This window comes from Chiloscyllium plagiosum, chromosome 35 (assembly GCF_004010195.1).
Source record: "Chiloscyllium plagiosum isolate BGI_BamShark_2017 chromosome 35, ASM401019v2, whole genome shotgun sequence".
Taxonomy (NCBI): domain Eukaryota; kingdom Metazoa; phylum Chordata; class Chondrichthyes; order Orectolobiformes; family Hemiscylliidae; genus Chiloscyllium; species Chiloscyllium plagiosum.
This window is the reverse complement of record NC_057744.1, coordinates 9,670,183-9,693,403: the sequence shown is the minus strand read 5'-3', so window position 1 is coordinate 9,693,403 and position 23,221 is coordinate 9,670,183. Positions and strand designations below refer to the sequence as shown.

The following is a 23,221-nucleotide window of genomic DNA, read 5'->3' as shown; positions in this document are numbered from 1 at the left end:
ACTGTTGCAGTAGTTCTATTGGGGATACTGACACCTGCTGGTCGGGCCGCCACATAACAATTCCACTGGATGATATTGACAACCATTCACCCATCAGTAACAACCTGTGGTGCATTGTTCACTCAGGAGGGGTTCATGTGGTGCAACGGTAGTATTTCTACCAGGAGACCTGGCTGCAAATCCCACATGTTCCAGGGATATGTAATAACATCTCTGAGCAGGTTAATTAGGAAAATATCCCCCGATTCTGTGCTGTACATCTCTATAATTCTATAACCCTCTCAGGGAGCCCGAGTCACTGTGCTAACGTGTACAATGTCATCTGGAACTGTGCATAGTGATAGTAGAGACTCCAACTTACTTCCAGCCACATGGCAAAAAAGCTGCAACATAAAGGTATTTATGCATTGGAAACAGACTGCTAGTGCAGAGCAGTTAATCGGGAAGATAATGTTGGCCCTTATTTCAAGGGGTTTGACCTAGAACAGTAGGGAAGTCTTCCTGCAAATTTGCAAGGTGAGACCATAGCTGGGATATTGTGAGCAGTTTTTAAAGAAAATTATTAAAGAATTATTAAAGAAAATGTACCATTTCATTGGAGGCAGTTCAGTCAGAATAGGTAGAACAGGTTGGAAATCTACTCATTGGAGTTTAAAAGACTGAGAGATAATCTCATTGAAATATAGAGCCACAGAGTCATAAAGATGTACAGCATGGAAACAGACCCTTCAGTCCCACCCATCCATGCCAACCAGATATCCCAACCCAATCTAGTCCCACCTGCCAGCACCTGGCCCATATCCCTCTAAAACCCTTCCTATTCATATACCCATCCAGGTGCCTTTTAAATGTTGCAATTGTACCAGCCTCCACCACTTCCTCTGGCAGCTCATTCCATACACGCACCACTCTCTGTGTGAAAACGTTGCCTCGTAGGTCTCTTTTATATCTTTCCCCTTTCACCCTAAGCATAGTTCTGGACTCCCCCACCCCAGGGAAAAGACTTTGTCTATTTATTCTATCCATACCCCTTATAATTTTGCAAACCTCTATCAGGTCACCCCTCAGCCTCCGACGCTCCAGGGAAAACAGCCCCAGCCTGTTCAACTTCTCCCTATAGCTCAAATCCTCCAACCCTGGCAACATCCTTGTAAATCTTTTCTGAACACTTTCAAGTTTCACAACATCTTTCTAATAGGAAGGAGACCAGAATTGCACGCAATATTCCAACAGTGGCCTAACCAATGTCCTGTACAGCCGCAACATGACCTCCCAACTCCTGTACTCAATACTCCAACCAATAAAGGAAAACATACCAAACGCCTTCTTCACTATCCTATCTACCTGCGACTCCACTTTCAAGGAGCTATGAATCTGCACTCCAAGGTCTCTTTGTTCAGCAACACTCATAGGATTCTTAAGAAGCTTGTGAGAGTACTTACTGAGATCCCCTCATAGGAGAATGTGGGGCAAAGGGCATAGTCTCAGAATAAAAAGGCACCAATTTAAGGCTGAGATGAAGAGGAATTTATTCTCAGAAGGTTTGCACTCTTTGCAAATCCTTGTTATAGAGAGCTAGAGGGACAGAGTCCTTGTGTATATCTGAGGTGGAGATAGATAGATTCTTGAATAGTTGGGGAATCAAGGGTTTGAGGAAAGGACAGGAAAGTGGATGTGAGGAATATGGGATCAGCCATGATCCTATTGAATGGTGGAGCAGGCTTGATGGGCCGAACAGCCCACTCCTGTTCCTATTTCTTAATGTGGAGGAGCCGGTGTTGGACTAGGGTGGGCAAAGTTAAAGATCACACAACACCAGGTTATAGTCCAACACATTTATCTGGAAGTACTAGCCTTTGAAGTGATGCTCCTTTGTCAGGTAACTGTGGAGCAGGACCATAAGGGTTATGATCCTGCTTTACAGCTACCTGATGAAGAAGCAGCACTCCGAAAGCTAGTACTTCCAAATAAACCTGTTGGACTATAACCTGGTGATGTGTGATTTTTAACTTATTTCTAAAGGTCTTATGGCTGGGAAGGAAGCTCCCCTGCCCATACAGTCTGAGCATTGGAAGGATTTACAAATGTATACTCACAACTTGTTTGGCTGCCTTACAAACATACCTCCCTTTGACTTCAGCACTAAGAGTAGGAATTGAATCTGAGGCCTCTGACTCAGAAGTAGGGACACTACCCACAGTGCCACAAGACATCCAAAGCAAATTGTACCATAGCCAGATGTTGCAGATGCTGGCAATTTTGAACTAATAAACAGAAAATGTTTGAAGTTTTCAACATGTTTAGAACCATCTCTGGAGGATAAAACAGAGGTCAATGACCTTCCACCAAAGCAATTTTCTGCTACTCTCTCCACACACCACCTGAGCATTTACAGCATCCTCTATTTTTATTTAACAGCAACTTATATTTTTGTAGCACTTTTTAACATAATAAAATGTCCCAAGGCACTTCACAGGTGTGTTATAAAACAAAATGTCACAGGGAGCTCAGAAATTCACCAAGGCTCTTTCACAGCATCTTTCAAACTCTCAACCACTTCCATTGACAAGGCGGGGGGATGGGGAGGTAGCGGATTCATGGGAACCACCTGTAAGTTGCCCTCCAAGCCACTCACCATCCTGACTTGGAAATATATCACCATTCTTTCAGTGTTGCTGGGTCAAAATCCTGGAGCTTCCTCCATCATAGCAATGTGGGTGCATCCACATCAATGGCTTGCAGTGATACAAAAACGGCAGGTCACCTTCTCCATGGCAACAAGAATATGGTGGTCCAGCCTGAAATAACTCCACAGAGGCTGGTATCTCCACAGACACTGATCCAGCTCTCTGTGACACTCCTTTTCTTATCTCTCAGCCAGGACTCCCTGATTGGACCAGATTAACAACCCCCCAATCAGGGAACTCATATTCTATGAGGTCCACTTGGTTGACCTTGTTACAATCACTACACAGCCAATGAAGCCTACATCTCCTGAATGAATAATCATTTTGAAAAAAATGTTTATCCTTGAGCAGACAGACTAAAGTTTGGTCAAAGGGATAGATTTTAAGGAATATCTTAAGGGAGAGAAAAGAGGTGGCAATGTGGGGATGGGGGCAACATTTGAGAGTTGAGGATGCAGAAAGCTGAAGACACAGCTACCAATAATGAAACAAGAAGTTTGACCAGATAAAGAGAATATAGTAGGTTGAAAGACCACTAGCACCATAACATATAAAATTGACTTAAAAGAAATCAATGAGAAAACTAAGTTACACAGCTATGACAATAACATTTGTTAATATCACTACGAGACCTTTTTCTTCATCGTTTTTTTACCCATGATTTTCTTACTTTATCTTCTGAAGGCAGCTTCAATTGTTGGAATTGGGAGCTTTGTTTGATCTTTCTTTCCAACAGTTCTTCCTTGGATGTTGAGTTCCACTGATGATGGGTGAGGACTGGCAGTGCTTACGAATATATGCTTAATGGAGGGCTAGTGTATGAGCATTAGACACCCCGAGCGAACCTTCAGCTTTGCCTCCCGTTCCACACCCCCCATAATTAGCTATAGAAAATGAGCACAGTAAAATAATGCTAACATTTGTTCCCATCAGTCACAGTCCCAAGCAACTTCTAGAAATGGTCAAACCCATAGGTAGGTGTTGTGCCTGGCCTGTTCTCCCTCTGGGGTCAGCCTCTGTCTATCTAACACCATGTTCCCTCAGTGTTACTCATTAGATTTACACGGTCAACACTCACATCACTTCTAAGTCATGCAGAAGTTTTCTGTTTAGTTGAGAATGTGGAACTCTAAAGTAACTGGCATCTTTTTATTAACAGACAGCAGCCATTCCTGGGGAAAGAGGCAGAAGGAAGCAGGAATGGAAAGGGACTTGCAACTGGCAGACCAAGGTGCACTTGCAGGGGGTGGGGTGCAAGGGAAAGGAAAGCTATGATTGGATGGTCAGTAAGTAGGGGAAGGAAATGGGAAGCTGTGATTGGAAGATTAGCTAACACTGGAGAAGGGAAGATTTTGATTGGTGGATCAGTGAGCAGCGAGAAAAGGGAGGTTGTGATTGGTGAATCATTGAGCAACGGGGGAAAGGGGAGGTTGTGATTGGTGGATCAGCGAGCAACGAGGGAAAGGGAAGGTTGTGATTGGTGGATCAGTGAGCAGCAAGGAAAGGGAGGCTGTGATTGGTGGATCAGTGAGCAGCGAGGGAAAGGGGAGGTTGTGATTGGTGGATCAGTGAGCAGCAAGGAAAGGGAGGCTGTGATTGGTGGATCAGTGAGCAGCGAGGGAAAGGAAAGGGAGGCTGTGATTGGTGGATCAGTGAGCAGCGAGGGAAAGGTGAGGTTGTGATTGGTGGATCAGTGAGCAGCAAGGACAGGGAGGCTGTGATTGGTGGATCAGTGAGCAGCGAGGGAAAGGGGAGGTTGTGATTGGTGGATCAGTGAGCTGAGAGGGAAGGGCGATTGTGGTTTTTGTAATTATAGCTGTCTGACTTACTGAAATTATTGACACGAATTGTATGGTTAACAGAGTTGATTGAAGATGAATACGTCAGCTGCTTTAAGTGTTGTCAGATGTAATTTTGAGGTATGATCATAGTCAAGTGAATAGGCAAGCATCTAATGAACAGGTATAACATACTCCAGCAGATGGGAGAGAAAATTAGAGGGGAGTTTGTACCTGGGCAGTCAGTAATAAGGTGGTGATTTACATTACTGTTCAACAAAGCTGTCTGGTTGGAAGTTCACTTGGATGAGGAATAGCTTTTCAAACATTCTTCCAGAGATGTGAGCAAGGTAGCATTATATTGCCGTTGAACTGTGTGGTTCTCTTAGAGAGTTAGAGTTAACATTGATGTCAGATTGGGTAGATATCCATCTTCGAAAGGGGTATTAGAAAACAAATGTGTTTTTAACCATAATTGATTACATTAACAGTGAGGAAACAAAGAACTAATTGAATTTAAATTTTGGGATTTGAATCTACTCTCCAGAACGTTACGCTGGGTCTCCAGACGGCTAGGTCTAATGACCTGCCGGTCTATTATTATGATCCCACTATCATCCAAAGATTTAATGATTGGTGATTTACAGGAAATACTTTTGAGGGTGGGAACCAAAATTTGACTGGGGAGGTGCTGTGGGACTAGAGGGCATCAGTTTAAGGTTAAAAGGGAAAGAATAAAAGGGAACCTGAGGGGCAACCTTTTTACACAGAGGGTGGTGTGCATGTGTAATGAGATGCCAATGGAAGTGGTTGAGGTGGGGACATTGGAGGGGTGAACTTATTCTACTGTCAGAACATTGCCAGAGTTCACAGATAATGGAGGAGGGAGTGGGCACTGAATATTGTCAGAGTCATGGAGATGAACATCTTTATCAATGGTGGGGGGAGGGGAAGAGACAAGGGAGTTGGAATTAACAAAAGAAAGTATGTTGGCTGTGTCAGACGCCAAAAGCCTGAAATACTGGAGAATATTTTGTTTAATATTCTTGGACGTGTTTCTTCAGGAATAGTCTAACAATTTCATCATATGATTATGTGTTTAGAATGAGAAGTAATTTTTATTTATACCCTACATTTCACAACATCATAAAGCATCTTATGGCCAACTAAATACTTTTACAATGTAGTCACTGTTGGGGAAAGACAGCAGACATATTTAAACCCCTACGAACACCAATGAGTGACCAGATCAACAATGATCTACTGGAACTGGTGAAAAGGCTCCAGAAGCTGAATTATCTGCTTCTGCATCTGTACACATGATAATTATTGCTTTCAGATTGAAATATTGACCATATGAACTCACTGATTCTCTTCAAATACTGGAAAATGATGTTTTATGTTGCAGTTCCTGGAAATATATCACTGTTCCCTCACTGCATCCCTGCGTTAAGGTGTTGGAAATTCCTGCCTCGCATTACACCTTCCCCACACCACTGTGACAGTCACCTCCAGAGCCTCAAGAACAACTAAGAGCGATGAACAGATGCCAATCTTGCCAGCATTTGCACCATATTTGCAAGAACATTTTTTTTAAAAAAGAAGAAACTTAGAAGAATGTTGGCAGGACTCAACAGTCCAAGTTATAAGGAGAGGTTGGACAAGCTAGGAATCTTTTCTTTAAGAGTGTAGCAGACTGAGGGAGGAATCTTATAGAAGTGTATAAGATCCCGAGAGGCATGGTTAGGTTAGACGCACTCAGTCTTTTCCCCAGGGTTGGGGAATCGAAGACTAGAGGGCATCAGTTTAAGGTTAGAAGGGAAAGAATAAAAGGGAATCTGAGTGGCAATTTTTTTACACAGAGGGTGGTACGCTTTTAGAATGTGGAAGTGGTTGAGGCGAATACGTTAACAACGTTTAAAAGGCGTTCGGTCAAATATATGGATAGGAAAGGGTTGAAGGATATGGGCCAAGTGCAGGGAAATGGGGTTTGTATAGATGGACATTTTGGTCAGCATGGACCAGTTTGGGCCAAAGGGACTGTCTTGGTGCTGTAGGGCTGTAGGACTCTTAAAAACCTTGAGATAATAGATAGCACTGTGTTTTCAGGTTTCCTCTGATGGACAGTATTTTCCGCAGTGCTTTTCCCTGGCTGTACTGATGTGGAGTGCCAGTGTTGGACTGGGATGGACAAAGTCAGAAGTTAAACAATACCAAGTTATAATCCAACAAGATAATTAAAATTACAAGCTTTTGGAGTGCTGTTCCTTCACCAGGTGAATCTTCTCACTGAGAGACAGGAGTTTTACCAAGGGGTCAGGACGGACACCTGTTATTCCCCATATTCTGAAATTAATCTTTCTCACAGTTCCCTTGGTGTCAAATGTCAATAAGCAAGGAAAGGAGGTAATTCTTGCCCTTTCTTTTGATAAATGGATCCACAGTCGGATGATGAAGTATGAAACTAATATGAAACAAATCTTTTCCTTGACAGTTTCTTTATTTACAGGATGCAGCATTTGCCTCCTCAACCAATGTCTCAGCTGTTTCATGGTCTTCTGTTAATCTATTTAGATATCGTGTGATCAACACCTCCATGGTCGCTGCATCCTGAGGTGGGAGTTAAACTGGAGATTTTTCATAGAATCCCTACAGTGTGGAAACAGGCCATTTGTCCCAACAACTCCACAGCAACCCTCCGAAGAGTAACCCACCCAGACCCATTCCCTAACCAGTTAATCTACATTTACTCTACATTTACCCCTAACTAATGCACCTAACCTACACATCCCTGAACACTTTAGCATAGCCAATTCACCTAACCTGCACATTTTTGGACTGTGGGAGGAAACAAGAGCACCCGGAGGAAACCCACGCAAATGCTGGGAGAATGTGCAAACTCCACACAGACAGTTATCCGGTTGGGGAGTGGGGGCAATTGCACAATGCCCTTCAGCTGTAGCTCCCTCTAGTGGGGGCAGTGACAGAGTAGTAATGGCACTGGTCTGGTCGCCCTGGCCGACACGTAACTCCAGACACATGAAAATGTAATTGACCATTAACTCCCTTCTGGGCAATTAGGGATGGAGAATAAATGCTGGCCTAGCCAGCACCCATGGACAAAGAAAACAAAAATTAATAAATAGCTTTTCCCAAACCTCCACAAGTTGCATTAATTTCCCATGTTGTAACATATTGATTTAAAAATTCTCATCTTTGTATTCAGCTTCAAGATTTTGCCTTCACTTTAGTCTGTTTTCTCTTCTTTGCATTCTTGTATATAACCAATACACTGTTAACTCTTGTCTACTATCCTACCCTCGACTCCAGTTTCTCAGCCATGACCTTCCTGTCCTCTGGCCTCCACTGTCTCATTCCCAAAGAGCTTCTTGAAATACTCCCCTGTGACACTTTCTCCACCCTCCCAACCTCAATACTCTGCTTGTTGCTTTCCTCACTACCTCCAGCTCAGTTTTTTTTTTCTGTTTCGTTGGTTTCTTTTCCTTCCTGGAACACTTTGACAAATTCCTCCTGTTCTCAAGTAACATCCTAAGGAAGTAATTTGGGTTGGATTCAAATTCAATGATTGCAGATTTGGGTCAGTCTCAGTAATGGTTGCTGTGAAACTACCAGCTGCCTCCCAGAAGTCCTTTAGAGAAGAAAATCTATCCTCATTCAGCCATGGAATGCAGTTATGTGAAGGAACTCGACATCTGAGGAATCACAGCACACGGTTTGTGATTTAATTTTTAGCTATACAGTGCATTATTGAAATGAGGGACTGCAATCCTGCAACACCATTTAATTTATTTAAATTCTGAGAACTGTGTGACTTTTTTGCTCACAGGTCTTCTAAGAACGAACAGGTTAATGACTAAGTTTTCCATTCTCTGTTATTTGTAAAAAGATTTGACCATGCGCTCTGTTTATTGGGATCTGTAAACACAGCAAATATGATCCCTAGATACTTTGGTTATAGGAGACAGAAAAAACAAAGACAATGTGGCTGCTATAGATAATATTAAAGATTTGTATTTTTGAGGCTCAGTGGTTAGCACTGCTGCCTCACGCACCAGGGTCCCAGGTTCGATTCCAGCCTTGGGCGACTGTCTGTGTGGGGTTTGCACATTCACCCTGTGTCTGCGTGGGTTTCCTCTGGGTGCTCCGGTTTCCTCCCATAGTCCAAAGATGTGCAGGTTGGGTGGATTGTCCATGTTAAATGTCGGATTACGGGGATAAAGTAGGACACTGTGTTTGGTTGGCATGGCCTTCGGAGGGTCATTGTGGACTTGATGGGCTGGATAATATTTCGTAGGGATTCTATGATTCTAAACTTTAACTTCTGTATCACTATAACAAAACATGTTCATATTTTCATTTAGTTTTAGATGTTCATGTTTTGTCATTCAAAAAAATATCAGTGCAGGCTCAAAATGAATATATATTCCATTTAATACCCTCTCTCAAGGGGGCTGGAGATGCAGGGGGCACTTAATCAGGCAGGAGGATGCCCAGTAGTGACTCTACTGTCTTTCAACCTTTGATGCCAACATATGGGAAGGCTCATGGCCAGCTGACCATCCCCAGCCCTGCCCGAGGCTTTAATGATATTCAAAACTTGTGACCTGCAGGACTGTCATCTTGAAGGAGAATCAAACTCTGCCTCCCAGTGGAAGGAATAGTTCAAAAGCCTTCAGTGCCAGATCCAAGCACATGGCATTGGAAAGGGTAGAGCCCAGTAAGATCTGATCTGCTGCCTGTGACACTCATCCCGTGGATCCCCTCAGTGATACCCCCACTGTCCAGAGGATCTCTCTTGCAGATCCTGGCCCTCTGGTAGGTGCTTCACGGGTCACAGCCTCCACTATGGCTGGTGATACCTGCCTTGGACAACTTGCAACTTCTGATTGGCCAGGAGCTTTCTGGGTCTGGGGTATTTCCATCTCCAGGATCCGCAATCCCAGGGAAGACCCAATGATGCAAGGTCACTCCCTGATCAGCATGGTTGTCTTTCCCCAAAGGAAGGGATGTGTCTCTCACCAGCTCTCCCTCTGCTGGGTTAGGCCAGCATTGTCTGGATTAAATACCACCTCTTTTTGAAAATTTCTTCTTCATTTGGAAATGGACAATCATAAAAGCAAAGCAGCATTTTAATTATGTTGATATTCTCTGCCATAGCGCAAAATCGCAAAAGGAAAGCCAGTTGAGGCCATCATCTTGGTCCCACTTCAGAGACAACCAGAGCAGGTTTGTGTCTTTCCGAGCAATGTTAGTTATAGAGGAATAAAGTTTGTCTGGGCAGCACTGGTGGTATTATAGAGAGAAAGAGATTATCAGATTGTCATCAGAGGGAATGGTGGCATTGTTATAGTTCACTGAACTAGAAGCTAGTGGTCAAGCCTAATTCTCTGGGGATATAGTACTTCTCCTTTCATCATGGTTGGAGGAATTTAAAATTAATTTTAAAACCCAAGGTCAAGGATTAAAATCTAATCAAATTAATGGTCACCAGTACCTTTCAAATCAATTTGATGCTCAGTTGGCTGAATGGCTGGTTTGCTAGACAGATCAATACATACAGTGTGGGTTCACTTCCCACTCTGGACCAAGGTCCTACCCTCTCAACCTCTCCCCTCACCTGAGGGTGTGGTGACCCTCAGGTTAAGCTCACCACCAGTCATCTCTCTCTCTCTCTCTCTAATGAGAGAGTAGCCTTCTGGAACGACCATGACCTGCCATTCCTGTATTGTGACGGAAGAAAATCCAGTCTCCTTACCCTTTTATCTGATCTCAGGGGAATTAGGGATGGGCAACAAATATTGACCATGAATGTAAAGAAAGAGTTGACGATTAGACAGGGAGGGTCGGCTCATTGTGGAGGGGGGTAGATTTCCTTGCAGCTATGAATAGCAGTTTGGGGGGGGGGGCGGGGTGGTGATGGGAAGGGAATTGTTCATGTATATTTTAAAGAAGCAATGACTAGTGTGGGCTTTTTGGATAGATAAACCAATATATTTTTCACTTTTGTTAATTTTTATGTGAGGAATCTTCTGAAGTTTGACATTTGTATGTAAAGCCAGGTATCCATCTGTGTGGAATCAGTCCCCTACATTCTTTTGAAGTAAACTTCTGGTCGTCACTTGAGAGCAAATGGAAGAATTCAGGTTTGCATTGGGAGCATGGAATGGTTAATTGTAACTGAATATTTCTGGTCTGTTCTTCAGGCTCCATTTCCTTTCCCCAAACCATCAATAATAAAGCTTTCTTTGTTTATTTTGGCATTGGGGTGGAGGTAATCAGCACAGCAGCATGGGATGTTGATATTATGGTCTTGACATCTTTCACTACTGGCATCAGGATTCCTGATCAGTTCCCATTCATGATGTGAAAATCAGCCTGTTGGACATTAGGATCGTTTGTGAAATAACTCTGCCAGACTCTGTTATGGAATTGTCAGGTTCTATAACTTCCAACCCCAAATCCAACATCACATCTGTAGAGCTTTGAACATAGTCCAAAGTTATCATTTATGTGAAAGCTGACTTCCTTTCGAACTTACCATCATTGTCCTTTTTGGAAAAGAGCTCACAACAATAGGTGTGAAATCAGGTGTCAAAGAGGGAGAGATACAATTTAGTAATGATCTGATTGAAATGACAGGGGTGGTTTGAGGGTCGGATTGGACTGCCCTCTCACTAAGTACTGAGGTCAGCTGGAGAGCTTTAATGGGGGAGTCAGTTTACTCCAAGATGGTGGCAGAGGAGAAGGCTTCCATTGAAACTCGTCCATTCAGTCTATTTCTTTCTCTTTATTTCCTCTCTTGGTGTTTCTTTTCTTCTTTTCTTCATTCCCAATCTCATGTGGACCTAGCAAGGTGCCCTATTGATCTGGCCTGGCCGGTGGTGGTCTCTTGGCCCGGTCCCTCTGCAACACATGACAGTCTCTCGATCCAGTCTCTCAGTCTGGCATGGCATTGTCTTGGACAAGTATCTTGGCCTGGTGTGGTGGTCTCTCAGCCCAGCGTGGCAGTCTCTCAGTCCAGTCTCTCCGTCCTGTCTCTCGGTACAGTCTCTCAGTCCGGTCTCTCAGTCCAGTCTCTCCGTCCGATCTCTCGGTCGGTCTCTTGGTCCAGTCTCTCGGTCTGATCTCTCAATCCGGTCTCTTAGTCCAGTCTCTTGGTCTGGTCTCTTGGTCCGGTCTCTCAGTCGGTCTCTTGGTCCGGTCTCTCAGTCGGTCTCTTGGTCCGGTCTCTCAGTCCGGTCTTTCAGTCCGGTCTCTCTGTCCGATCTCTCGGTCAGTCTCTCGGTCCAGTCTCTCGGACTGATCTCTCGATCCGGTCTCTCAGTCCGGTCTCTTGGTCTGGTCTCTCGGTCTGGTCTCTCAGTCGGTCTCTCGGTCCGGTCTCTCAGTCCGGTCTCTCAGTCCGGTCTTTCAGTCCGCTCTCTCGGTCCTGTCTCTCAGTCCAGTCTCTCAGTCCGGTCTCTCGGCCAGGTCTCTCGGTCCGTTCACTCAGCCCAGTGTGGGTGTACCTTTGCTGGGCATCTTAATGTGCAAGTGGATCCTGCCAGGAATGTTCCAGAGGCAGCAGGAGGAGACGAGGGAAGCAGCAGCTTTAGCAGCAACAGCGGCGATGTCATCACGGCCCAGCAGGAAGAGCGAGCGATGAGGGTGATCCCTGGGATCTGCGGCATTAGGAAGAGGCAGCTAAGGTCTCCTGGAGAGCAAGCTAAGTGGAGGACTCATCAAAGTTGAACTTTTAACTTTTTCCTTTACTTTTCTAGTTTATATTAAGAAGGACTTTAATGTTAATTATTACCTCATTTCTTTACTTTTTTCCTTGTTCTGTGAAGATAATGCTTAATCTTTTTAACTTTTGCTACTTTCTACTGAAGTATTTTGTACCAAGGCATCTTTGTGCCTAAGATGGTATGTGGTGACATTATACAATTTTCACTGTTCTCCTGTGCTTCTGTACTTGAGTACACGTAACAATAAAATCTAAATCTAAGTTAGCTCAAATAGCAGGTCTGCAATGCAAAATAATGTCAACATCATGGGTTCAATTTCCACATTGGTTGAGTTTACCGTGAAGGATTCACTCCCCCTTCTCCTGAGGTTAAGCCACCACCAGTGTCTATCTCTAATGTGAGAGCAGCCCAATGGTTCTAGTCAGACTATGGTGACATTACCTTATACCTCCTAATAAATTGCTAGAAAATGGCAGGTGGGATATAAATTGCAGAGAGCAAGGGCTAGATAGGAGTGTGTCAAGCCACGGTTCTGATCACGAGGTCCGTATGAAGTCATTACCATTAAAAGCCAAATGTCAAGTTGTTTATGCCTGACATTTGAAGTTCTGAGGTTGAAGAATTGAAATTATTGTCTGGTTTCTGCTTCTGCTTGTGATCTGCAACTTCAGCGTTATGCATGAACTGTGTTCCAGTTTGTATGTGCTGTTGTGCCAGCAGCTATCAGTGTTTAAGTCTGTTCTGTATCTCATTGGTTTACTTTGATTCCAAAGATAATTTATTTTTATGACATGGATGATGTTGGTTTTTTGAGATCTATCTTCCAATTCGAGGTCCAGAGTTCAGCCCAAAAATCTGTTTATTTGACATCTTTACAAAGTTTACAGAGGGTTGAAATGTTTCCAATATTTTATGAACTAGTGTCACAAAGCTAGTCCCTTTTTTTCTAAGAGCTGTTCCTTGGTTCAAGGAGACTCTGTACTTGATTTTTTTCAGAGGGGCAATAAACTGGGCTGGACTCCGATCAGTCTGGTTTGGTACAGAGATGAAAAGGATTTTGAGAGGCCTTTTGTTTGCATGTAAACAGATCTGACTTCAGGCCAAAGTGGTTATGCTTTAGAAGTATAAAGAGAGGGGAGTGGTCAGATCTCTAGCTAGCTGACTGAGTAGTTTTAGTTCAGTCTTGAACTGGGAAGTTCAACGGGGAGCTGTGTGGAAACTCTCTCTCTTACTCTCACTTCAACTTAAACCTGTAAGCATGTGTTCCATTTATACTGTTTTTTAAAGGGAGCTTGCTTATTGGGACTGTTGTGTGTATTCAGAACATCATAATAAAGTCTAGCTGGATAGGTTGAGTTCTGTAGGGGATCTTTATTCTGTTCTTTGTGTTTCATTGTGTAATTTTGTGAATAAAGTTTTTGTCTGTTTTAAAATCTAGTTGTCAACCTAGCTATCTTACTCTGGGTAATTTTCACTGTACACTTACCAAAACAAATTGCAAAGTTAGGTTTAGGGCTGTCTGCTTAAGAATGTTTTGAGTGGTCTGGCCTAGTCCATAATACTAGAGTAGGTTAAAAAGGTTCCGAATGTAAAAAACTGATGTCCTGAGTGAAATATCAAAGACGGAGAGTGTTGTTCAGATGAGACAACAGTGATTACTATCAAATAAACCTGCTTTAAATTATTTTTTTGCTTTAATACATGATTAGACTATTTGATACAACATATGCATTAGGAAGTAGACCACTCAGTCCTTCATAGTTATTCCCCCATTCGATCAGATCATAGCTGATATGCTTGTGTTTTGGATTCCACATTCACATCTACACCTGATATAGCTTCATTCCCATGCCTAACAAGATTCTATCTACTCCCCATCCTCTCCCTTCTCTGGCAGAGTTTCTGAGGAAATGTGTAAGGCTACTCAATGGCAAACTGAACAGTTGGATAGGACAAGACAACAGCCAATCTTAGTGGGATCCAAGCTTGCGTCAAACCACCTTCCTTTTCAAATTTGAAAGATGGACGTCTGCTTGATCAATGCATGAAGAAACCTAGGAACATTTTCTTTATCGAGGTGTGACTGCTGAGAATTTGACAGTTCAACTTTGCAGCACAGAGTTAGTAAAGAACAATGGACTTGAGGAGATTGAAGTTGTCATTAGTCGTCCCTGACAAGTGATCATGGAGGATATCAACCACTTTGGAGACAAAGTTTCCATTAGCCAGGAGTGGAAAACTTGAATGGAGATCAGGAAGGAGCCAATCAGCACTATTCATACTGATGCCATGGTGAGTCTGATTATTCCAAGGAGATGACTTTATTATATCATGTCCTCATTGTTTTTATCATTTAATGTGTACTCAAGTTGACTTCCATTGTTGAACTCAATTGTCGTGAGATGAACAACATCGTGGGAAAAGTACTGTTTTCTACAATTTTGGTCATTAGTTTTGGGCAATACACATCTGAAGGGATTTTTTGGTTTTGGTGATGCAAGATTGACCCAGAATAATACTAGGGGTTGAAAGATTAAATTATGAGGTTAGCTTGCATCCTTTGAATATTGAAGATTAAAGGAAAAACTGACTGCAGTGTTTAAAACACCAAATGGACTTGAAAGGTTAGATACTAGTAGTGAATGTAAAGAAGTCAGCCAGGTGGACTCATAGAATATGAGTTCCCTGATTGAGGCTGTTAATCTGGTCCAATCAAGGAGCCCTGGCTGACACGTTAGAACAGGAGTGTCAGACATCCTGTTCACTCTGAGAGCTGGCTCTGAGAGAGCTGGATCAGTATCAAGGACTCTCCGTGTGTAAGTAAAGGGGGACTTGGTGACAGGATACCAGTCTCAGTGGAGTTATTTCAATATTTAGAAATTTTTCCTCTGTTGGGAGAATTAAGAAAATAGTTAAAATAAGAACAAGGCTATTCAGGAGTGAAATCAGGAAGCATTCTTTTACATGAAAGCACTAGAAATCTAAAACTCCCTCTCTGAAAAGACAAGGGACACAAGGACAACTGGAGTTTTGACTGAACTAGGTGGGTTTTAGTTGATCAGGAGTAATGAGGCATATGGAGCAAAGGTAGACAAATGAGATAAGGTGCGGATTAGCCTTGAATTAATTGAATGCTGCAGTGCATCTGAGGGACTAAATGGTCTCTTCCAATTCCTAATATCATAACTTTACTTAAAAATCAACCCTGGTCACTGTGACATCATTGGAGCCAAACCAGATAGTACAATTGGCCATAGTTTAATATTAATCTACCTCTAAACATAAACTATGTTTATAATGAATGTATTTTTGCAGTATAAAAGAACATATTATGCAGAAGTCATGGAATATGATTCATATCCCATTTGTCTGGAAGAGTTCTGTCACAAGTTTGTCATTCTTGAATTTTGGATTAGCAAACAGATCATTCTTCTCTCTCCATTTAGTGCCAGCTGCAGTATCAGAAATCTTTTTGTAATAGTTTTGTAATCTCAGAATGCTCAGAAAACCTGTAACTTTTCCTGCATTCAGTCATAACTTTGAACTTTCATTCTACAATCCCGCCTCACTGCAGAAATTCCTCTTTGACACTATCTATGTCACAGGTTACAACTTCTATTACCTGCTGTCTGAAAACAAACGACCAATTTTATTTTGAGTTCTGCTTAACAGTTTGCTGACTTATCAGATAAACTCATGAACCTTGAGAGGTCAGCCTGAGGTGATAGGCTGATGATTAGGAAACTATACTTCCATTGTGACATAGTGGGCAGAAGTCATGATTGGGAGTGTGGATTTGAATGCTGAATTTAAGTTTAATTAACCTGGAATACAAACTGTTCTTCAATGACAAGGAATGGTATGGTGGCTCAGTAACGTGCCTTACAGTGCTGGGAACCCGGGTCCGAATCCAAATTTGGGCAACTGTCTACGTGGAGTTTGCATGTTCTCCCTGTGTCTGCATGGGTTTCCTTCCACAGTCCCCAGATTTACAAGTTAGATGGATTGGCCATGCTAAATTGCCCATAGTACCCAAGGATGTGCAGGTTAGGTGGATTAGCCATGGGAAATGCAGGATTACAGGGAAAGAGTGGAGGGGTAGCTTGGGCGGGATGCTCTTCAAAGGGTCAGTGTCAACTCGAAGGGCTAAATGGCCTGTTCCGCACTGTAGGGATTCTATGATTCTCTAAGACAATGCTACAAAACCATCATTGATTGTTGTGAATTCACTTAGAGTTCACTAATTCTCTTTCGAGTAGAAAATCTGTCATCCTCCCTGTATGAGACTCCAAATGTAGTCTGGTTGACTACCAACTGACCTCTGAGATAGCTGCATAAGCCATTCTAATTCAAGGGTATATATGGATAAATAAATTATACAAATCTTGTGTTCGACCACCTGGGAGGGATGGAAGAAATATCAAAGGGAAGTCACTCATCCAGGACCTAGCTGATAGCTTCAGAATAAACATGGCTGGAAACCTGGAAGTATGTTTTCCCAAAGCAATATGCAGAGTTGGAAAAGATAGGGTTCCCCCCACCTTGTCTCAGTCAAATCCCTCAAACTCAGCACCGCCTTCCTAACCTGCAATCATCTTCCTGACCTCTCCGCCCCACCCCAATCCGGCCTATCACCCTCACCTTAACCTCCCTCCACCTATCACATTTCCAAAGCCCCTCCCCCAAGTCCCTCCTCCCTACCTTTTATCTTAGCCTGCTGGACACACTTTCCTCTTTCCTGAAGAAGGGCTTATGCCCGAAACGTCGATTCTCCTGTTCCTTGGATGTTGCCTGACCTGCTGCACTTTTCCAGCAACACATTTTCAGCCCACATTACTTTTGCAGTCTCATATGGACAAGGATAACAAATTTTGATATAGAATGCCAACAGTGTGGAAACAGGCCCTTCAGCCCAACCCAACCCTCCAAAAGAGTAACCTACCTAGACCCATTCCCCGACTGCTCTACATTTACCCCAGACTAATGCACCTAACTTACAGGTCCCTGAAATCTACGGGCAATTTAGTATGGCCAATTCACCTGACCTGCACATCTTTTGACTGTGGAAAGAAACCGGAGCACCCAGAGGAAATCCACGTAGGCACCGGGAGAATGTGTATACTCCACACGAACAATCATCCGAGGCGGGAATTGAACCCAAGTTCCTGGTGCTGTGAGGCAACAGTGCTAACTGCTGAGCCACCATGCCACCCCCTAATTTCCTTCCCTAAAGAGTATTAGTGAACCTGAAGGGAATTCACAACAATTGATGAGGGCATTCTCATTGAAATTAGCTTTGTAATCCAGACTAATTATACTTAAATTCAGGACTCAAAACCATACTCCCAGACATTTATCTAGGTTTGTGGAACTAAGTTGGCTGGACACTGGTTTGTGATGGAAAATATTACCAACAGTATGGATTCAATTCCTGTAGTGGTCTTAGGTTACCATGCGGAACTCTCTTTTTTGACCTCTCCACTTGGATGAGCTGAGATGACTCTTAGGATAGACTATCACCAGTTGTCTCTTTCTAATGAGGGAGCAGGACTATGGTAACATTACTTTGCAGTCCAGTAATATTACCACAAACCACCTCCTCCTGCATGTCATGTTGTTTGCCATCAGTTCTGATAATAATATGTATTCACAAATATTGTTGAAGTATCACCTACAAACAGACCCCACCACCAGAGATATATTTCCCTCCTCACTCCTATCTACTTTCCGTAAAGACCATTCCCTCCGTGACTGCCTTGTCAGGTCCACCCTCCCCTCCTAGCATCTTCCCCTGCCATCGCAGGAATTGCAAAACCTGAGGCAACACCTCCCCCCTCACCTCTGTCCAAGGCCCCAAAGAGCCTTCCACATCCATCAGAGATTTACCTGCACTTCTACACATGTGATTTACTGTATCCATTGCTCCTGATGCGGTCTCCTCTACATTGGGAAGATTGGACGCCTACTCGCAGAGCACTTCAGAGAACATCTCCAGAACACCCGCACCAACTAACCCCACCACCCCGTGTCTGAACACTTCAACTCCCCTTCCCACTCTGCCAAGGACGTGCAAGTCCTGGGCCTCCTCCACCGCCACTCCCTAACCACTCGCCACCTGGAGGAAAAACATCTAATCTTCTGCCTCAGGACCCTCCAACCACATGGCATCAAAGTGGATTTCACCAGTTTCCTCATTTCCCCTCCTCCCTCTTTATTCCAGTTCCAACCTTCCAACTTGGCACTGTCCTCATGCCCTGTCCTAATTCTCCTGCTCCTTGGATGCTGCCTGACTTGCTGTGCTTTTCCAGCACCGCACTCTCAACTCTGATCACCAGGATTTGCTGTCCTCACTTTCTCCTATCTTTACAAGATACCTTGTAAGTGGGTGCTGACCCTATAAAACAGGTCTCAGTGGCAATACTACAAAATAAACTGGGCAGGCATCCTCTGGTGCTTCATTTTGCTGATGTACTACCGGTAAAAATGCATACAATTTTTACACATAATAAGCTTTTCAAGTATGGAAACAGATTTGTAAAAGGAGCTGTTTTCATTCCTTACTTCCTTATCACACCTAATGAAAGCCAGACACTCGCTGCAGAGTGACAACCATAACTATTAGGATTTCAAAACTAGAGGACATAGTTTTAACGTGAGAGGGGAGAGACTTTTAAAGGTACCTGAGGGCAGCTTTTTCACACAGACGGTGGTGCATATATGGAATTAGCTGCCAGAGAAAGTAGTTCATGCAGATATAGATACAACATTTCAAAGACATTTGAATAGATATATGAGCAGGAAACGTATAGAGGGATATGTGCCAAACATAGGCAAATGGGACTGGTTTAGTTTGGGAAATGTGTGCAGGATCGCAGAGTTGGGATGACTGTTCTGTTTTCATGCTGTATGACTCTATGACTAACAGGTGTAATATCGACCTTTTCCAAGAGGAAACGTATGAAGGAATTCCAGTGAAACTGCCAGTATCAATTATATCTCCACATAACTTTTCAGTCCAACTGCTGAGTGTCACACTCAAATCTCTGCCTCTAAACCAAAACAGTTCCTGACATTAAGTAGGCAAAATGAGGGATTCTGGCATTGTCTTTGCATTATTTATAAGCATTCTTACATTCTTGTTAAAGATTAACTAAAATATTTTTACTTTAACAAAATAAATTAGTGGAGCGAGGAGCTGTAAAAGCAAACACAAGTTCTGCAACTCATGTTAGTGTAAAGTTTGAATTTACGTTACAGAAAGTCCTTTGAAGATAACATGATTACCGAATGATTCAAAGAAAGATTTATACAACTTCTAATGCTTAATCCTTAACCACCAACAAACTCAGTACTTGCCCCCTTCGTTTCCTGGAGTGTAACAACCTTGCTTGGTGCAGTGACAACCTTTCCCAAGTGCTTTGATGGGAAATGTTATCAATCTCGTTCACCATGGAGCCTAGTGCTGTCCCTATTTGATGATATCTACTCATACCTCATGAGTATGAATATTCTCAGGACTGTATCCAAGTCACACAGAAATTGAAGTCAGCTAACTTGACACATCTTGTAGTTAGAACCTGGTCCTCCATGTAGCTCATTATCATGCGGTGCCATATCAGATGCTGCATATATATCCATCAAGCCCTTGGGGGAGCATGAATTGAAGGAATGTCAGTCAACACAAGTGCACTGTGCTGGAAATTTAATAAGCCACAAGACATTGTTAATTGTAATATTACTATCGGAGTATGTTCCAAAATAATATTACATCATAGCCTTATATATCTATTGACAGAAGAGGTTGGGAACATTTTATAATACACAAAGCTATGTGAAGAAACCTGCAATCACTTTTGCTCCTTTACTTTACAGAACTATTGCAGGCAAGTCCTTTTCCAACATGAACCATTCTTTGAAAATTCCATGCATGTTTCCACGCTGAAGTACCTTTTCATCAGGCTGTGAATAATGCTGATCCTGAGAATGTTTTTATGACCATGGTCTAAAGAATTTGAAATTTGTGCATATTTTGAAAACCTAATTGCATTTCTGTCTAGGGTGATCAGCCCTCATGTTGTCAGGCATTCACAATGTCAAATATGCTCTGTTCTCTTTTATTGTACAGTTCACTGCACCGGCCACACTGGAATCACTCCCAGTAACCAGTCCTTGGGTTTTACCTGCATTCCTGAATCACAATGACAGCATAGAAGGCTGACACCTGAAAAAAAAATTCATTTCCAGGCTGGAATATTTCCAACTTCGGGTGCAGATGAGATTTTAGGGCTAGGCTTTATGTGCAACACATCCTCCCCTTTTCTGGATTATCCCCTGTTTATTCTGCATTCTTGCCATTGACTCTAAACTCTACTTTTACCAGTGACTGTCTTTGAATCCCTTTGTTTTCTTCATTTCTACATTCTACCCCAATTATTCCACACACTATTGTTCTTTGGGTGGAATATTAACTTACATATTACAACTGGTTCAGTTATGTTGAAATTATATTCCTAACCAGGAGTGGGGAGATGGTGACCTAGTGGTAATATCATTATATTAATAATTGAGAAGTCTCAGGTGAAAGACCTGGGTATGTTGGCTCAAAACTCACCATGGCAAGATTGTGAAAATAAGAATATCTTGTGACTTATTCAGTTTATGAAACAGTACACTTACGTTGATTAAAGTACTTCCACTTCATGCTAAATCAATAAAAAAGGTTGGAATTAAAAGCTAGCCTAATAGTGGTCATTTTTGATTATGATTTAAAAACTCATCTGATTCTCTAATGTCCTTCCCTGGTCTGGCCTACAGGTGACTCCAGACTCACAACAGTGTGGTCAACTCTTAACTGCCCTCTGGTTAACTGAGAATAGGCAATAAGTGCTGCCCTCACCAGCGACACCTCCAGGCCATGAATGAATAAAAAAAATCTAAAACTTTAAATGAACATAACTGGGTATATTTAATGTTTTAGCAGATTGTGTTTTGAAGGACTGTGAAAAATATCAATTTATTTCAAGTGCCTGTTTTTCCATAAAATGTTACTTTGGACATTGAACTTTTTTAACAAGACAGTTCTTTGAAATCACAAGGTTTCAGTCAATGCTTGAGGTCACCAAACTTGGTTTAATGATTTCCAGTGAGTTACATTCATCAGCGTTTAGGATGTATGAGAGTTGATAGCCAGCCTGAGGAACTTACTCTTTCTGAAATAAACTCTGGTTGTGTCTCCAGTGTGGACATGGAATACCAATCAAGCTGCTCTTGCAAGAGGCCTCTGAGGACATTTGCCTCAATATTTCCTGAACGACTGCGTCAGCAAAGATCCTAGAGACAACTGTACATTTCTAGTGGATTGTCCACATGTGCGAGAACACCAGGACAAGAGCCATTGGAACTTTTCACACCCTTTTCCTTTTTGCCTTCAAGGACGAATAATTATTGGCTAAAAGTGTTTTTTCCCAAAGTGAATCTTTGCGGAGAAATCTGTTTTCCTTCTCCAGACTGTGCGTGTGTATATGTGTTTGCTTACTTAGAAGGTAAATATTTCCATATTATAAACAATGCATATTAAGCAGCTTTGCATCTTCAATTAGGAAATTGTGCTTTATAATAAATCTCAATTGTAATATAAACAACATTGAAAATTTGCAAGGAGGCAACTGCAACATGTTCAAGATTTGTTCACAATTTTATTTTAAAAGAAGGAGTATATATCTGAAACATGTTCCACAGTGTAATCTTACGATGTCCAAATTATTTATTAATAAGACATTTTGAAGTGTAGACTGTCTTTTAATGTAGGCAAGGTTATTAGGGGAAGGCAGAGGTATGGAATTGAACCACAACCAAATCAGAAAGCTGAAGGGGCTAAATGATCTACTCCTGATCCAAATTCAAATGAAATGCAGCAGCCAATTTATTCCCAGTAAGCTCCCACAGAAAATAGCAAACTAAATAAATTATACAAGAGAGATGGTTTGCACCTTAATAGGTTAGGGACCAGCATTCTGGCAGGCAGCTTTGCTACTGCAACACAGCTACGTTTAAACTAAGTAGCCAGGGGGAGGGGACAAACTGGATGTTTAAGAAGGAAATTGAAGGGAAAGTTAGAACAAGGGAAATCAAGAAAGACAACCGTATCAATGAAGCAGAAAACTCAGAAAGGGATCATGCTGTAAGGTTGAGCGAAATAGGAGTTGATGGGAAGGGTGAGGGCAGTAACAAATTAAAAATACTATACATGAAAGCACGAAGCATTAGAAATAAGATGGATGAGCTTGAGGCTCTTTTGGAAATTGGCAGATACGATATTGTGGGAATAACTGAGATGTGGCTTCAAGTGTTCAGTGCCTGGGAAATAAATATTCAAGGCGACACGTGCTATCGTTAGGACAGACTGATGGGCAGAGGGGGTGGGGTGGCCATGTTGGTAAGGGATGATATTCAGTCCCTTGCATGGGGGGACCTAGAATCAGGGGATGTAGAGTCAGTGTGGATAGAGCTGAGAAATACTAAGGGTAAAAAGACCCTGTTGGGAGTTATCTACAGACCCCCAAACAATAGTCTGGACGTCGGATGTAAGTTAAATCAGGAACTGAAATTGGCCTGTCGCAAAGATGTTACTACAGTTGTTATGGGGGATTTCAACATGCAGGTAGACTGGGAGAATCAGGATGGTATTGGACCTCAAGAAAGAGACTTTGTGGAGTGCCTCAGAGATGGATTCTTAGAACAGCTGGTACTGGAGCCTACCAGGGAGAAGGCAATTCTGGATCTGGTATTGTGCAACGAACAATTGGTAAGGGACCTCGAAGTGAAGGAGCCATTGGGAAGTAGTGACCATAACACAATAAGCTTCAATCTGCAATTTGAAAGGGAGAGGATACAATCGGTAGTGACAATATTCCAGTTGAATAAAAGGAACTATGGAGTTATGAGGGAGGAGCTGGCCAAAGTTCAACGGTGCAATACCTTAGCAGGGATGACAGTGGAGGAACAATGG

The 23,221-nt window shown here is 42.5% G+C and overlaps 1 protein-coding gene across 1 annotated transcript in view; it reads left to right on the top strand.

The window, feature by feature from the left end:
• The first annotated feature begins 14,253 nt into the window (after positions 1-14,253).
• The window catches only part of LOC122540637 (palmitoyl-protein thioesterase ABHD10, mitochondrial-like), a 35,910-nt gene continuing 26,942 nt past the window's right edge, over positions 14,254-23,221 (top strand). The window contains exons 1-2 of the mRNA XM_043676624.1: positions 14,254-14,505; positions 21,451-21,755. The gene's annotated coding sequence lies outside the window, so the exon portion shown is untranslated. The remainder of the gene's footprint in view (positions 14,506-21,450; positions 21,756-23,221) is intronic.